Source organism: Oryx dammah, unplaced genomic scaffold (assembly GCF_014754425.2).
Source record: "Oryx dammah isolate SB20612 unplaced genomic scaffold, SCBI_Odam_1.1 HiC_scaffold_22, whole genome shotgun sequence".
In the NCBI taxonomy this organism is placed as follows: domain Eukaryota; kingdom Metazoa; phylum Chordata; class Mammalia; order Artiodactyla; family Bovidae; genus Oryx; species Oryx dammah.
The window spans coordinates 3,566,196-3,577,132 of NW_024070206.1; the positions used below are offsets into that span (position 1 = coordinate 3,566,196).

General features: G+C 48.0%; 1 protein-coding gene across 1 annotated transcript in view; it reads left to right on the top strand.

Annotated features, from left to right (window-relative positions):
- The window catches only part of CCBE1 (collagen and calcium binding EGF domains 1), a 228,417-nt gene that overhangs the window by 145,575 nt on the left and 71,905 nt on the right, over positions 1-10,937 (top strand). The gene's annotated exons all lie outside the window — the stretch shown is intronic.

The window sequence follows — 10,937 nt, forward strand, 5'->3', positions numbered from 1 at the left end:
GTCCGACTCTGTGCGACCCCATAGACGGCAGCCCACCCGGCTCCCCTGTCCCTGGGATTCTCCAGGCAAGAACACTGGAGTGGGCTGCCATTTCCTTCTCCAATGCATGAAAGTGAAAAGTGAAAATGAAGTTGCTCAGTTGTGTCCGACTCTTTGCGACCCCATGGACTGCAGCCCACCAGGCTCCTCCATCCATGGGGTTTTCCAGGCAAGAGTACTGGAGTGGGGGGCCATTGCCTTCTCTGTCATATTCCTACTCATGCCCAATTTTTATAAATCAGTGTCTTTTAAGATTGGTATGATTATCTTAAAGCTGAATGTATATCATCAGCAAGAAAAATAATTGGCATCAGAAGCCAAATTACATATGTTAATTACCAACTTACCAAACATTTAATAGAGTACAGAGCACAAGAAAATACTCAAACTTTAACTGATTGCTTTATAGACACCACACAAACATGCACTCTCCATACAGGAAATAGGAATTCAAATATTCTGAACCTTAGGGCCAACCTTGTTTCCTTCTGTGGGATTCTAGCTCTGTGTGTGTGCATACGTGTGTATGTGTTACATATGTGTGTGTGTAAAATTGCAACATGTCGCCCCTCCCTGTGTGGATTTTTTTTTTTTTTTTTTGACAACTTCTCTGAAAAGTCCAGGAATTCCATGGCAGTCCAGTGGTCTGGACTCCGCACTTCCCCTAGAGGTGGTGTGGGCTGTATCCCGGGTCAGGGATCTGAAAGTCCACACACCAGGGGAAAATAAGTTTCCTTGGAGAAAGTCTGACATATGTTCTCACTCAGAAACTGACTTTGAGTCATTGTCAAACCAAGCAGGTAAATATAGCCTGTGCTGAATTTCCCTTCATCTGAAACTCCTCCTGTTGATGGGCCAAAACTTATTTTACTATTTGACGCCTTAATTTCACTAACAGCATGAATTAGTCCTGCATAACAGGCGAGTTTTCCTTGGAAGAGGTGAGATCTTCCCCACAGAAGCTGCCACTTCTAGATATTTAGTAAAAGTCATTCATTTTAGGTAAAAGTTGACCAAACTCAGGTATTTTAAATTAAAGCATGGGAGAATAAGCTGTTTTTCTGATTTTAAACAATTTGCTATGATTTGAAAACCTTCAAAACATCCCAGAACTTGGACCAAGTAACTGAGTTTAAGGAAATCTTAAAGATGAGGCTGAAGGTTATGAAAGCGGAACGTAGTAAAATTGGGTCTAAAAATAGCAAAACCTGGTGCAGCCATCATAAACGGAAGATTGTGAGAGTCAGCGCATATGCTGTGAATGAGGCGAAAGGCACGCCTCTGTGGTAGTGTATGAGCTCAACTGTCTAAAACCAGCGAATGCTTGCAAAAGAGGAAGTGGATAGCTGCCAGAAGCTTCATATCCTGGGCTGTGGATTTATGGGTGATTCTTTTCAGCCAGTGTCGTATGAGAAAGCTTGCCTTTTCAGACACACACTCACTGTGGCTATTATCACTTGAATAAAATGCCTTTCACACTTGCAGTTGTGTGTGTGTGAGATTTGAAGGCATACTTCCACACTGGGCTCTAAACTCTGAGGATGGGCTCACATCTTTTCTGCCAGCGCCTCCCACGATGCCTGTCACAGTCCGTAAATCGTTCTTTGAATGGACAGATTGGAAAATATACAAATATACGCGTGCGTATGTATCGCTTTGAACTTGCATTTGAACGAGGCTTCAAACTCTGTTAGGTTCTTGATATGCTCCAAAAACTTGAGCGTGCTGACTCCATAAACTAAAAGTGATCCCATCTCACTCCCGAACCCTGCCTACTCCTAAGTGGTGGTGGCGTGTTGCTGTCGTCGCAGCATCCTCTGGGATGAAACCAGATCTAGTTATAAAGAGGGCTTCCCCGGTGGCTCAGATGGTAAGAGTCTGCCTGCAGTGCAGGAAATCCAGGTTCGACCCCTGGATCAAAGAACTGGGTCCGTTTACTTTTGTCCCCTCCCCTCCCTACCACACCGTTCTAACAGCCCTACAACTGATAGAGAACTGTTTAATTTCAAACCGAGGCTCTGCAAGCCATGTGTTTTCTAGCTCACGTGGAATTGCTCGCAGAGACGGTCTTGCATCCAGGGGACTAGTCTCATACTTAGTGTAATTTCGGCCTGCAACCTCAGGGTATCTCTCTTTTTTTTCTTCTCCTCCATCTCTTATTCTTCTTAGTGAGTTCCCTTCCAAGTAAGTCTGAGGAGCTCGGAGCTGGTGTTGCTCTGTGATGAGCCTCTTGGTGGGGGCTGTAGAGCTGGCCAGGATCCAAGACCCTGGGGAAGCCTCTCTCAGTGCCGGGGCAGAGCAGCCTGCCTGAGCCAAGTTTCTGTGTTCACTGCCGTCTGGCTCTGACAGGTTGTCATCTAACATAGGAGGTGTTCTTGTTAATGGATTTAGTTTGGGCTTCCCCAGAAGCTGTTCCAGGTGACACAGTGGTAGAGAATCCGCGGGCCAGTGCAGGAGGCGGAAGAGATGTGAGTTCGATCCGAGTTGGAAAGATCCCCTGGAGTAGGAAATGGCAACCCACTCCAGTATTCTTGCCTTGAAAGTTCCGTGGACAGAGGATCCTGGCTGGCTATAGTCCATGGGGTCACAGAGCTGGGCACGGCTGAGCACTCAGAAGCTGACGGTGCGACCAGGTTTTTAATCATGTGTGGAATTTCTGGGAGATGATCCCAAGGAACACTCAGGAGGAAATGAGACAGGGTGGGGAAGGTGGCTAATAGGGGTGTGCTTGCAGCAAGTCACCACTCTGCAGGGCTGGAGCTCACCCTGCCGGAAACTGTGGCAATAGTTTACAGTTTAGAGCCAGGCCAGGAGCTGCCAGCTTGGTTGAGGGCTGCTCCCAGGGAAGTGTTCATTTCCTGGCACTTCCCCACTGTGGGTGGCCAGGCCAGCAGGCCAGCAGGCTCTCACAGCCAGAGAAGCCTCAGTAAAGTGGTGCAGATGCTGGCTGCTGCAGGTTGGCATCGAAAACTTGGGGTGGAAGCACAGCCATCTCTGAGCTTCCCAGGTGGCACTAGTCATAAAGAACCCACCTGCCCACGCAGGAGGTGCAAGAGACGTGGGTTCAATCCCAGAGCGGGGCAGAGGCCCTGGAGGAGGAAATGGGAACCCACTCCAGTATTCCTGCCTGGAAGAATTTCGTGAATAGAGGAGCCTGGAGGGCTAGAGTCCGCGGGGTTGCAAAGAGTCAGACACAACTGAGCGACCGAACACGTATCTCCAGGAGTATGTGCTTCAGCCCTTCTCCCTGTAGCGGAGCGGCCACACCCTCCGTGTGCCCTCAGCGTTCCTTTGTTTCTGAGCTGTTCGAGGGGAGGTGACCTCCTCCTGGTCTACACAGTGATCAGCAAATAGGCAAGTTTAACATACAGGCCTTGAACAAGAGACACAGATATAGAGAACAGACTTATGGACACAGGCAGGGTGGAGAGGAAGGAGAGAAGAACGGAGAGAGAAGCATGGAAACACACGTTACCATGTGTGAAATAGACAGCCAATGGGAATTTGCTGTGTGACTCAGGGAACTCAAACGGGAGCTCTGTAACAACCCAGAGGGGTGGGGTGGGGAGGGAGGTGGGAGGGAGGTTCCAGAGGGAGGGGACCCAGGTAACTGATTCATGTTGATGTATGGCAGAAGTGAAACCAATGTTATAAAGCAGTTATCCTTTGATTAAAGACTTTTTTTTTTTTTAAGTGAGCATGAGGGCCAAACAGGGAAGACCCATGAGCAAACATGTGATGGAGAATTGTTTATAGTTGTTTTGTGAATGGTTTGTTTTTTCAATCATGACCTTTTAGCAAAATGTGCATAAGCGCTCTCGGAATACTGTGCCTGCTACTGGGTGGAAACTAAAGAAGTTAAATGCACAGAGGGGTGGAGGGACTCCCAGTGGGACTCCGGGTGGCCGCTCTCAGATCCCAGCCTGTCAGCAGCTCGGAGTGGAGTTTCATTTTCCTACTCTATGAATTTGCAGTACTCGGCTAGCTAGCCACTGAGGCACCGTTAGTGTGCCTGCCGCCTCCAGATTTTGACCTGTGGATAATTCATGGGTTTCTTGTCTTCCTCCCGGCCGGTGGGACATATGAACATATTCTCTCAAATACGAAAGCCACACAAAGGAAGGAACTTCAGAAGATTCCCACCAGAGACCTGGTGACGGTTCTGCAGAAAGAATCTTTCTAAAGATCTCTATTTTGAAATCTGATTCTCCAAGAAGGCAACTTACTCATGTCAAGGAAGGAGTAGACATTAAAAATTCTTAAGCTCTTAACGCAGATGTGTGTCTACATACATATGTAAGCACGTATTTCTGTATGTGTGTGTATATATAAACATATTCACACGTTTGTGTGTTTCTGTGTACATAAACACACAGATACACCCCCTTGTCTGTGTATACATACATACATATTTGCAAGTGAGAGAGGTTAGAGCAGTGACTGAAACACAGTGAGCACTGAATGGCTTGGATGTTGTTGTTTTATTGATTAGTGACTCCCATCCAGCCAAGATCTGAGAAACCCCCTGAGGGGAAGCCTGAAGAACTGGTTTGTTGTTCGTTTCTTGTTTTAGACCTACCATGAGTGTGTCTTCTGGGCTTCCCAGGTGGCTCAGTGATAAAGAATCTGCCTGCCCATGCAGGAGGTGCTGGTTTGATTCTTGAGTCAGGAATATCCCCTGGAGGAGGAAATGGCAACTCATTCCAGTGTTGCCTGGAAAATCCCATGGACAGAGGAGCCTGGCGGGTCACAGTCCATGGAGTCACAAAGGGTGACTGGGCACGCACGAGTGTATCTTCAGAAAAATGTCAAATCACCTCCGGGGTCCCAGCACACCTTTGATCCTCCTGTTTTATGGCCAGACCCACAGAACATCATCTCCTTTCTCACGAGGCTGATCACGGGTCAGGCAACAAGGGTACAAGTGTCCTCCACGCCAACTTCCCAGAGAAGTGCCCTGCTGGGTTCAGAACCACGGACAGTGTCGTGGAGGTGCTGGTCCCCTGACACCCAACAATCTTGGATGTGCTGAGCGGTCCTGCATCCATTTTAATCTTTGAAATGCCCTCATCTCTTTGATCATGTGTTGTGTGGTCAAGAGAGTGTTTATTATCTTTTCGAAACTCTGTGGCTATGGCTCTAACCCCCTGCTAGCTAAATGGCTCATGGTGAGGTAGAAAAACTAAGCGGCCAGAGAGCTCACTTCTTTGTTTGCTTCCTGTTAGGAGCATCTATTTGTAAGTGCAACTTATAAAGTACTTTAGGAAGAGAGAATAGAACTTATCAGATGGTCTCGCTCAATCAGTACACACACACTCATCTTAAAATGAGGATTCCACATGACCCAGGGCTTTGGGGTCCAATGATACTTGATGGATCAAAAATAAGATAATGGTGCACACACAGCGTAAGCAGTAAGCTTTGGTTTGGGGTTGTGTAGCTCTGTGTAGTGCCTCCGTGGCACGATGTCCTTTGTAAGTGGACAAGTGACTTTTTACCTGAAAGTATTAGTCACTCAGTCGTGTCCAACTCTTAGCGGCCCCATGGACTGTAGCCCACCAGGCTCCTCTGTCCATGGAATTCTCCAGGCAGGAATACTGGAGAGGATAGCCATTCCCTTCTCCAAGGGACCTTCCTGGCCCAGGAATCAAATCCAGGTCTCCTTTTTAGGCAGATTCTTTATCACTGAGCCACCAGGGAAGTCAGTCAAAATAGCCAGTCGTCAGGAACACACACTCAGGTCAGGTCAGCGCTCAGTCAGGCCCGACTCTGCGACCCCGTAGACTGCAGCGCGCCAGGCCTCCCTGTCCATCACCCACTCCCACAGTTTACTCAAACTCATGTCCATTGAGTTGGTGATGCCATCCAACCATCTCATCCTCTGTCATCCCCTTCTTCTCCCACCCTCAATCTTTCCCAGCATCGGGGTCTTTTCTAATGAGTCAGTTATTTGCATCAGGTGGCCAAAGTATTGGAGCTTCAGCTTCAGCATCAGTCCTTCCAATGAATATTCAGGATTGATTTCCTTTGGGATGGACTCGTTGGCTCTCCTTGCAGTCCAAGGGACTCTCAAGTGTCTTCTCCAACACCACAGTTCAAAAGCATCAATTCTTCAGCGCTCAGCCTTCTTTATAGTCCAGCTCTCACATCCATACATGACCACTGGAAAAACCATAGCCTTGACTAGAAGAACACATTAAAAAGGGGAAAATTCCTCCTGCCCTAACAAAAGGAACCTTGCCCCTGAGGGAACCAAAGTGAATATTCCAAGAATGCCATATGTCAGGATTCCCCGACTTTAGTCAACAACAGTGTGAAAGAACAGCTTGTTGAAAGGGAATCGATGAGTTAATCCGCAGTGATACAGTTCACTCGGATGCCCTGTTCTCTCAGCATCCTCTGCTCAAAACGGCTTTAGCCATCTCATCTATTCCCCTTCTTGCAAAAATGAAGAAATAAAAGCTTAAATGTTGCATGACTAGTATAGTGTGAGATTCCCATCTCCAGTGACTTATCCCATCTGCCATGGGGAAAATGAGAAATTCTTGGTTTAGACATTTCTGTTCATGAGGTTTAAATTTTAGGTATCGGTAAAAATACCAGGCAAAAATGTGGTATTCAAGTGATCTGGCTGGAAGTAGGAAGTTTAATCAGTATTTGGTTTATTTCAAGGTGGCCTCATATATGAGATATTGCTAGGAAAGATGGTTTTCTAAGGAAAACACAAGGGAAGTTGTTGAGTTAGGACAAAGACTCTATCCCGGCACACAGTGGCGTGGGTAGCCATCATGGATGCTACCGCACTTTCTTAACATTTGCTATGATGTTCTGGCAGCCACTTGGCACGTTATCATCCACTTTTACCGATCGCACTGTGACCCTGCCCATGGGGACTTAGGCTGGACTCTGAAGCAAGCATCTGAAGTCTAAGGGACCAGGTCACAGCGTGGAAGCCAATTAAACAAAAATTTGGTTAGCCCAGCCAGGAAGGTGTCTGGCAAGGAGCCAAATCATCTCCCAAGAGGAGAAACAAACCCTGAAGCTGAGTCATCACAGGAGGATAAACAAAGATAAACCCTGGCGACCCCCTCGGCAACTTTTCTTTTCAGCACAGATCATCCTACCCTCTATCAGTGGAATGTTAATAACTCTCAGGCACCCACGACAACAAACAAACAAACTGATTGCTGCTATCAGCCACTCGACATGCATGCTGGCCCTTCTCATTTTCACTGGCTCTTTCTTACTCCTCAGTCTTAATGAAGAGTTGGAGATATTTGCATTCCTAGCCAGACAGAGAAACTAGAGGAAAATCTTTGTCCTTGGTCCCTTTCCTCGGCAACATGGCTTCTTTGTATAAGCGCAGTTGTGCTCTGCAAAGTTAATTAGGAGATAAAAACACGAATGTGTCTTTAGCACCAAGGTAAGGCAAGTGCCATACTTACATGTGACTTGCATTATCCCCCCAACTTCCCCTCAAAGCTTATAAAGTCGATCTTCCTGTTGTGCCCATTTTGCAGGTGAGAAAACTGAGGCCCAGAGAGATTAGCTTGTCCAAGACACAGCAGAGACAGGATTTGAATTTGGGCAGCTTGATACCTCAGTCACTTTCCTTCTGCCTCCCTCCAGAGTGATTTTACAAGGACTAGAGTGAAAGCAACCTAGAGCTAGCTCAGTTTTTAAGGTGATGGTTGTTTTCCCAAAGCATCATTTTTCTTACTATTAATTTCCATCAAAGGTGAATTAATTTTCAAAAATTACTTTGACCTTCTAAGCTGAAATTGTGTCCTAGATAGGCTTGCAAGAGGGTCTGTACTGATGATGCAGACAAACTTTTCAGAGATAGAATCAGAACCCCACGAGTTGCTGATCTTAGAAACTTGGAGCAGAGTGGCTTAGAAAAGATCTAAGGAGAATCATAATCGCCCGATTTTGGAGATGACACCATTTATGGGAAATTGTAGTTCAAGGCCCTTCTTGGGAGAAGCAGCCACTCTTGTTTGCAGAGAAAGTGTTTAGCACCATCCCTGGCATGCAGTCAGTGCTTAATAAGTAGTTACTATTTTAATTGCAGGCTTCCCTGGTGGCTCAGATGGTAAAGAATCTGCCTGAAATCTGGGAGACTTGGGTTTGATCCCTGGGTCAGAAAGACCCCCTGAAGAAGGGAATGGCAGGTGGCGCAGTAGTGAAGAGAACCTGCCTGCCACTGCAGGAGACGCAAGAGCTGTGGGTTCGATCCTGGGTCGGGAAGATCCCCTGGAGAAGGAAATGGCAACCGACTCCGGTATCCTTGCCTGGAGAATCCCACGGAGAGAGGACCCTGGCGAGCTACAGCCTAGGGGGTCACAAAGAGCCGGACGTGACTGAGCACAGATTTTAATTACTGCGCTGTATTGCAGTGATTCGGAGAAGGCAATGGCCCCCCACTCCAGGACTCTTGCCTGGAAAATCCCATGGATGGAGGAGCCTGGAAGGCTGCAGTCCCTGGGGTCGCTGAGGGTCGGACACGACTGAGCGACTTCACTTTCACTTTTCACTTTCCTGCATTGGAGAAGGAGACGGCAACCCACTCCAGTGTTCTTGCCTGGAGAATCCCAGGGACGGGGGAGCCTGGTGGGCTGCCATCTATGGGGTCGCACAGAGTCGGACACGACTGAAGTGAGTTAGCAGTAGCAGTATTGTAGTGATTCTTGAACAGTTGGTCTTTAAATAAAACATAGCTGTTATTTTTGTAACTAAAACACCAGTGCAGAAAACTTCAGAACCTGTTTCATGACGCATCCTGTCCAAAGGTGGGCTGGGAGGACTGACCATGCTCTACTGGGGGCTTGGTTCTAGTTCCACTTTACCTTCCTACCCTTTTCTCTTGCGCTCTCACTTTCACCCTTGTTCATAGAGCACTTTGTATCATCTTTGGAGAAAGCTACAGTGTGCATGAATTTAAAAGGTAGATACCAGAACTTCCTGTTTCTCAACTTTGCAAACATAAAAGTAAAACCATATGGATTAGAACCTGGTCCCTGATTATTACAATTTCAGGTTCCTCTATAAGGATAGTTGAATTCTAATCAGGAGAGTCAGAAATTGAAATGAGATTTATCGACGGTCACTGAAAAATCTAAGGAACTGTGGCCAAAACGACTTAAAGTGTATCTGCTAAAATGGATGACTTTCCCCTTGTGTTCTGATGATTGAAACCAAAAGGCTTTGTGTGTCATGATCAAGAGTGCTCCGGGGTAAGGATTAAGTGTGTGTGTGCTTTAAAGTCAGCAGATGCCACTTAGATTAAGGCTGCAGCCCTCATTTTATTTTTTTAAGAAAAGGGGGAAAAAAAGAAGAAAACATGCCTGAATTCCCCCAGGGAAGTCTGTATTCCATAGCAAACAAAACCCCTGCCAGAAGCTACCCTTACACGCACAAGGCTTCAGTCTCAGGGTCTGAGCCAGCTGCAAATGTCATTCGTGCTTTTCCAAGTCAGATGAGCCCAGAGGTTGTGGTCTTGGCTGCACCAAGGGCTGAGCTCTGGGAAAACAAAGCAACAGATCAAAGCGGCAGGGACCGGCCCCCTCGGCCACTCGCTGGGAGGGCCGTGTGTTGATGGAGGAGTCAAGTCAGGGGAGCTCCCAAGAGTCCAGGCAAGGTAATCAGCACTTATTAAGTGCCACTGTGTACCACGCTGCTTCACAGAAGACTGATGGGGCTGTAAAAGATTCAGAAGTGGCCCCCTCCCTTGCAGAGCTTACAGACCTTGCGAATTTGGGAGAGACCAGCAGGGTGGTATGAGTGGAAGTTCTTTAAAAAGAATAACGGAGCAAGGACCCCCCTGCCATCTGGTGGTCGTACTGCTGTTTTGTTAGGATTACTAGGGTGATAGCAGCCGTGAAATTAAAAGGTAGGTGCTTGCTCCTTGGAAGAAAAGCTGTGACAAAACTACATAGCGTTTTAAAAAGCAAAAACATCACTTTGCCAACAAAGGTCCGTCTAGTCAAAGCTATGGTTTTTCCAGTAGTCATGTACAGATGTGAGAGCTGGACCATGAAGAAGGCTGAGCACTGAAGAATTGATGCTTTTGAACTGTGGTGCTGAAGACAACTCTTCTTGAGAGTTGCTTGGACTGCAAGGAGATCAAACCAGTCCATCCTAAAGGAAACAATGCTGAATATTCCTTGGAAGGACGACATTGAAGCTGAAGCTCCAATACTTGGGCTGCCTGATGGGAAGAACTGATTTATTGGAAAAGACCCTGATGCTGGGAAAGACTGAAGGCAGGAGGAGAAGGGGGTGACAGAGGCTGAGATGGTTGGATGGCATCACCGACTCAATGCACATGAGTTTGAGCAAGCTTTGGGGGACCGTGAAGGGCAGGGAAGCCTGGTGTGCTGCAGTCCATGGGGTCTCAAAACGGTCGGACGTGACTGAGCGACTGAAGAAGGACAAACTGCAGGCAGCTGCTGTCTGATGGAGGGCAGCTGGGCGCTGAAGCCCCTCGTCTCCCCGCAGCCAGCCCCTGGTGGCCTGCCCCAGAGCGGGAAGGGGCCTGCCCTCCGCCTGCTTCCTAGGAAACGGCATGGACCTCAGAAGGCGCAGTCAGACATGTCTGAGTTTCTTTCTGCTCGGAATCTGTTTTCTTATCTCTCGTTCAGCGCTCAGCTGGAGATGAAGCTCCGTCACCTAAACCTCACATGGCCTCTCTTCTCGTCCAAGGTGAGCGTCAGCCAGTTTACGGGGCAGCCGGGGGCATCTTCTGTGTCCCCTCCAGGGCCACGGGCTTTCTTCCGCCCCTGCAGCCCCGGAAGCCCCATGCTCGTCCCCCCGCAGCCCCACGCTCGTCCCCCGGGAGCCCCACGCTCGTCCCCCCGGGAGCCCCACGCTCGCCCCCCGGGGAGCCCCACGCTCGT